Below are 7,141 nucleotides of genomic sequence, written 5' to 3'. Positions count from 1 at the left end.
GGACGAGCGCTGGATGGTGGCGTTGTCTGGCGTCGTGGTGGCTTGCAGCTAGACCGGGCAAGATAGATGCAGCAGTACAACACTGAAGATGGATTGATGGCAGGTGGCTGCGGCGGCTTCATACCCGGCAGGTGTCCTGGTTGATGAGTGCGCCGGACTGGTGGGTGCCCCATACCCAGCAGGCGTCCTGGTTGGGACCTCAGGTGTTAGATGTTAGGTTTGATCATGAGGTATGTTTGGTATTAGGCCGAAACTATCAGCATCCCTTCATCAACTGGATAGGAGTAGCGACAGTTGTTGCCTAGACGGTGGCTTTAGTCCTACTGGTGTATGACTTTGTAAGGTTTTGTGTGAATAATTAATAAGGTGGTTGCATGCATCGTCCAGATGCAGAGGCCGGGGGTCCTCCTCCATTTCTAAAAAACACATGACTGGTCCTGAAATTTGAGGGTCCGGGGAGAAACGGCAACATAAGGACTCTAATATGAACATCAAAATAATAATTTTAATCTTTGAAAAGTTCTCCAGGCATAAACTTTGTGGAAGTTTTAGGGTTTTTTTTTGCGTACAAAGTTGTACAAAAGTTGAGATACTTATTTCGGATGCGGAGTACAAAATATTTTTTTTCTTGTACAAAATATACAATAGGAATCACTTCCTATAAGAAAATTGTTTGGACACTACCCTCCATTGATCCATAAATCCATCTGCATCCATTTAGGACACTATCCTCTTCCTTTCTTACTTTATTATGGTCCTCATTAATCCAATCAAATTAAGCACCAACTATGTAGTACATTAAGTTTTTTTCCAGGTAATAGTAAGATTAATCATATAGGGTATTGGACTATGTTTTCACATCTGGTTGATGACTTCTTCACATTGCATTTGTTAGAAGGGAGAGAGGGATTTGGTGGAATTGTTCGTTGTATTGCTTGAGCCTCATGGACATATATATAGGAGTACTGATCAATTTGGAGTACAAGACAAGCCAGAACAAATCCTAGTCTGTCTCGTCTTTCCTAATAATCAATATACTCAACATCCCCCCGCAGTCACAACAGTAGCGACACTGACGGTGAGAATGAAGAAGAATCCAAAGGTAAGCCGACGGACACCCCCCATAGTCGTAACGGTCGATGCATCGCGGAAGTCATGGCTGGTGTGGAAACCGACGAGGTTGCTCAAGCAAGGCTGTAGCCCTTTGTGCAATTTGTCGATGTAGCCGAGAGCGTAGGATGGTGTAGCCGTGGTCGAGGTATCCATGCGAAGAATGTCGTGGTCGATGTCGAGTCCGGGTATAGCCGGTGTCGAGGAAGTCGCCTTGGAGCCGTGGGCGCAAGGAGGCATCAAGTCATTCATGGGCGCAGTGGTGTCGAAGTAGTGGTGCGCCGGGAAGAAGACGTTGTTGACGACGCGTTGCGCCGGGTTTGCCAAGCCTGGGGACACATCATAGTTGGAGGCATGCATCGGTGTTGGCAGCATCGGGCATGCATAGACAGACGAAGAAGAAGTTGACTAAGCGCCGCACCAGGCTTGGTAGGCCCGGGGACAAGTCGTGGACGAAGGCACACATCAGTGTGGCCAGCACCGGGCATGCATAGACTGGGACCTGCATGAGATGTACGTCATGTCGGAGAAGTCGGAGAGGCCAACAGAGAAGGATTCGATGATGGTTGTGGTGCCAATCGGAGGCGGGCCGATGTTGCTCATGGTTGTTGAAGTAGACGAAGTGGTCGGGGTAGATGACGGCGACGCTGGCGGTGGGCTGGTGCTGCATGAAGACGAAGGAGGTGGGCGGGCAACGGCGGCGGCTACAAGGGTAGCGGCGGCAGCGGCGGCTAGGTTAGGAGCGCGACGGCAATGCTCGAAGTAGGCGAGGAACCCAATAGCATGATGAAGACCGGCGCGGATGCTGGCGTTCCCGCACCAAGGGAGAGCAGCGCATACCACAGTAGGTCGACACACGGTGACGGTAGAGTGGACCGCGGGTCGCGGCGCTAGGGCCCGAAGGGCGACGTAGTGGCAGTGGGCAGGTCGGGGTGACGACGTGGACCACGGGCCGCGGCACTACGGCCCGAAGAGGCGGCGCAACAACGGAACCCGGGTTGGTGCAGCCGCGGGAACGACTCAGGACGGCGGCGTGGACCACGTGCCACGCTCGCTACATCCCAACAGGGCGACGCAGCGACGGCGCAAGGGTCGGTGCAGCCACGAGGACGACCTGGAGCGGGCGGGCTGGGGTCGCGGTGGATCGGGGGCCACGGCACTATGGCTCGAAGGGGCGACGCGGCGGTGACGCGGGTCGGTGCAGCCGGGCGAAGAACCACAGGGCGGCGGCGTTGCGGTCCGACGGTCGATGCAGCGGCAACCCGTTGCTCGATAGGTGGAGAGGCGCGCTTGTACTTGGGACGTTCTTCACGGGACCTACGAAGGCGCGCAACCGACGGCCCAGGTCGGTCGGGCGGCGTAGAAGGGGGACCGCGGCGGCGAGTGGATGATCAAGCCGATCGCGCACAAGGTCGGGGACGCCGCTCGGTGGAGGCGGGGTGGCCGCGGAGTCCGAGATGAAGCCAGCGACGAACAACATGGGATGACGTGCGGACGAGCGCGTCAGCATCGGCACCCGGGCTGCCAAAGCAGCGCCGTGCCCGGGCAGCGAGGCCCGAGCGACCAACAGAGTAGCGGCCCCCGAGCTCGAGGCAGCCGACGAGCCTGCACAGCCGGCCCGACACAGCTGGGGACGATACCAGCGAGGCACACCGTAGGGCTGCTGTGCATACGCGGTGGAGGCGTGTGCTGATGGACGGCTTGGATCGACGGGCGAGCCGGTGCGCAAACGACGGCTGTGATGGGCCGCCGCATCACGCGAGGCCGCCGGGTCAGGGTGATGCAGGTGTCCCGGTTAGTGTAGGGCGGCGACGGCCGGCGCAGGGCGACGGCGGGCCGACGCGCGGCCAGCGGATGGCCCTGACGGGCCGACTCGCAGCGCGTAGCCGCCGGGTCGGAGGATAGGCCAGCCGGTCACGCCGGTGTTGGAGTAGAGGCGCGCGACGGGGGTCGACGATGGTGATGGGCGACGCAAAAACGATCAAGTATAAATCGGAAAACCAAAAAAAAAACGCCTATCAAAACGACAGGCGAGAGAGCGAAAAAACGTGGAGCAAGGTCTCAGGAATAAGACTCTTTAGGGCAGCCGATCAACACGACCGGCAGACGAACCCTAGGTACGGGCGGCGCAGCCCCCAGCTGCTGTCATGGAGGTCTGACCGCCCCGGGGCAGTGCGCGGGTGCGGAAGTGGCGGGCAACGGCCAGGATTGGATCGGTTAGGCTAATACCATGTTAGAAGGGAGAGAGGAATTTGGTGAAATTGTTCGTTGTATTGGTTGAGCCTCGTGGGCATATATATAGGAGTACATGGCCAACTTGAATTACAAAACAAGTTAGAACAAATTTTAATCTATCTTATCTTTCCTAATAATCTATATACTCAACAACGTGAACACAAAATCATATCTTTCATTAGAAAATTTAGTTCAGTTGCCTAAAAATTATTAAATTCAGCCGAGAGGCGGAAAGCAAAAATCTATGAAACTTTGCTTGTCTTAAGAGTTTTATATGGTGGTGTGTATATACCTGGATGCAGGCATGCAGCACATGAAGTACTCGATCGTCCCCCTACGGCCATGCCTACTGAGCCATCCAATGATCCACATGCTTTCTAGCCAGGCTTTTGAGGACTTAATGTGATGCACAAGGAGCAACGGTGACCACCGGCTTCTCGGCCGAGGTAATTGATGAGCGTGAGGAGGTCGTCGAAGACCTGCACCGCGGTGTACTTTTCCTGCCCGCTGGAGGGTGTGTTCGAGTCGCTGTCGCGATAGCGTGATACTACCTGACTGCAGCCACAGGGCGCTTCTTTTTTTTTTAAGGTCACCGAGGGAAGAGGTTTCCTATCTGAATATATTGCTCAAAAAAGCTGCCAAAGCCAAGAGTTATCCCTTAAGCTTTGGCTGATCTATTTTATAAGGAAAACCGGATCAAAACCTAAACTAGCGCACACATCTAGCGCCATAGATGTGTATCTCCAGGAGCGCAGCCGCAGCCGATGGAAATTCTCCAGGAGATGGGCAATCAATCGTCGCAGTGACAGCCTCACAGGCGGAGATCTCGGTGTCGTTTAAGTTGTGCGTTGGGCCTAGATCGTGGAATCAACAATAACCGTCGTACATGATGTTTGTGCACTTTTGGCCAGGCCTAGTACAGAAGACACCGCACATCCGGAAAACCGTGAACAATCTATTTATGGAGAAGGAGGGCCATGTGTTTCTCATGCATAGCTACTACTAGTACAATTTACACACTAAAGTCCCTCACGTGTTTGTGTTTAAGTTCACCGAACCTATCTTGATGCAGGTAAAAGTCTTGAAGATCAAGGTCCACATATATACAAATAAAAGAGTTAACCAAACTCGACTGAAACGAACCCTTGTCGTGCAATATGTATACACGCGATTCCAACAGGATAATAGACACACTTCATCTAAGCACTATCCACTTATATAATAGCTTGAGTTTAGTATAGGGCTTGCTAGCTGCATTCCGCTTAGGGCTGCTCATATTTATATATGTCGTGATTGGAACAGATGTCGAGAACTACCTCACTCGTGGTAGAATTAAAATGTCGAGACAAATGGCATGTGATATTTTGGTAAAGAAATGATGGTATATGGGCCACACACAACTTTATCACTTGTTGACCTCCTATAAATAACCAGTTTCATCCCCACGCAGCAGAATCATATTTAGTTGCTAGGGGGGAATGGCAAATTGTAGAAGGAAAGCAACGACGCTGAGCAGGGTGAATGGCAGAGACTCGCGCAAAGCGCGATCTAGTGTGGAATGGGATGTATCAGAAAATTTAAGTCAAGGATGAGTACGAACACAAAGTTCAGAATGGAATGATGTGGCTAGCAAGCAGTAGAGAAGTTGTGGCTCTTTTTGCTTTATAGGCTTAAAACACCAAGGCACTTTGTTGATAAGGCGGTCCGATTCTGCCAATAGATCATTCAGATTCAGATTTCATCACAGAAGTGACACGTGGTTAGGTCCCCCATGTAGTAGTTTTTTAATTGCAATCATGTAAAGTTTTTTAAGCCATTGTGCACATGTAATCCTTGGTGGTCTCCTTTGATTTAGGAAATCTATATGGATATTGGGCGACGAATTACCTCTCGTGTCAATTGCCTCGCATCAGTGTGCCATACCCTCCATCGATCCTCTGTTTGTTGGCCCCATGCAAGTCTTAACTCGTCGACGACCTGTCTTAGCCACATGTTTCATCACGTACCTCATTCTCATTTCTGTCGAGTGTTAATCCATTCCCCCATCACCTACCTCTTGCTCCTTCCCTACCCTCATGGATGAGCTCCTCCTCTCACATCTCTCCTCAAGCATGAACCTTCCTCGTCCCCTACCTCCTCCAGAGTAGAGATGTTGACGCAGGGGGCGGTGGCCACCGCACCGCGCTGCACTGCTGCTACACCGGCAGCTCGGCGCTGCAAGGTGGCCATGCTCCATGTGTCAGTGCTACAATGGCCTAGTACGGGTGTTGCAAAGGGGTACCATGGGCGCTTGGAAGGTGGTGCATGGGTGTTGTGACCGACACGTGATGTTGCTGCGACGGGGCGTGCACGAGTTGCAGCAGACGAGGTTGGGAACCATGACAAGCGGGTGGTGGAGCTGCAACTAACATTAAACCTGTTGCTACCAGAACGGCGAGCAGATGATGCTTCAATGACAAGCCAGCTATTCCTCATGCGAACGCGCAACATGGAGTAGGTGGGGTGGTGCAGTGAGCGGAGTGTGAATGGCGAACATGTTGCGACTAGAGCGGCGAGCGGAGCTCGAACGGACAGGGCCTGCTACGACTAGGACACATGTAGAGCCAACAAAGGCATGGGAGAAGGAGGACTGGTTGGAGTCATGCATGCGTGAAGTTGTATCCAACAACCACGAGGGTGGCAATCGGAGGCCTGGTGCGGCGAAAGATCAAAATGGGCCATGTAATTCATCAACGTGAATCACAGAATCCCACCCGGTTGATCCCGAGTGTGGTTCAACCCAGTTTAATAACTTTACCGTTTGGGGGGCGAGTGTAGGTGGTGACGGTCCTGCATCCAGTAATGGTTGTGGCTGCAGGAATGGTCGCCAGCGCAGTGCTTTGAACCAGAAGTGGCAGCCATTGTCGTCTACGTGTTTGAGGCGAAGGGATGCGAGAGAAGGCAAGGTCATGGTTGGGTCTTGAGCAAGTTGGAGACAAAGCAACAACTAGGCCGCCCAAACCATTTTCCCAGTCAATAAAAAAGTCCCCTAAAAAATCAGGTAAAAACTTCCAAGAAATAAGTATAGCGAAGGCCAGACTCTGTGCCAGTCGACCGACCCAAGCGACACGTCAGTCGTACCACGATCATTGGATTAGTCCACCTTTAACCGTCGGATTAGACACCCTCCCCCACCCACATCATCTTTTTCTTCCCTACCGATTTGTCTGAGATCAGAGCGAGAGAGAGGATAAACATCGTTGACCTTCAGTGATGAAAATGGTTTACTTCATATATACAAACCTTTTTACATAACATGGAATGTTTTTAAATATATAAACCATACATGACTAAAACAAATTTATACACGAACAACTTTGCAAATACGCGATGAACATTTTTTAGAATAAAAATAAAATAAATATGTGTACAATAAATTCTTTTTATTCTCTACTATATAATTTTTCTATTAAAATATAATTAACATTTTTCTCAATGCGTGAAATAAAGACATTTCCTCAGGAAAATCACGGTTCAAAATTGGTAATGGGCCAACGCATGGCGCACCCTGGGTGAGCGTCTTCCACGCACTAGGCATAGGATAGGAGCACTCGGCTGGATTTTTTTAATTAAAAAATGTAGATATGTTTGGTTGTCCGCATGGTTTTCTTACCCCTTTGCATTATTGTCCCAATTGGGCTTGTTCCACATTGATGCAGAGTCGACCAGGCGAGACTCTCCCGTTTTAGTCTCCCTCCACCTCACCCCTTGAGAGACAGATCTGGCAGCCCGAGCGGGCCGGATCCAGAATGGGGGG

The sequence above is a fragment of the Triticum aestivum genome, chromosome 4A (assembly GCF_018294505.1).
Source record: "Triticum aestivum cultivar Chinese Spring chromosome 4A, IWGSC CS RefSeq v2.1, whole genome shotgun sequence".
Lineage (NCBI taxonomy): Eukaryota > Viridiplantae > Streptophyta > Magnoliopsida > Poales > Poaceae > Triticum > Triticum aestivum.
Note: the sequence above shows the minus strand (reverse complement) of the source record.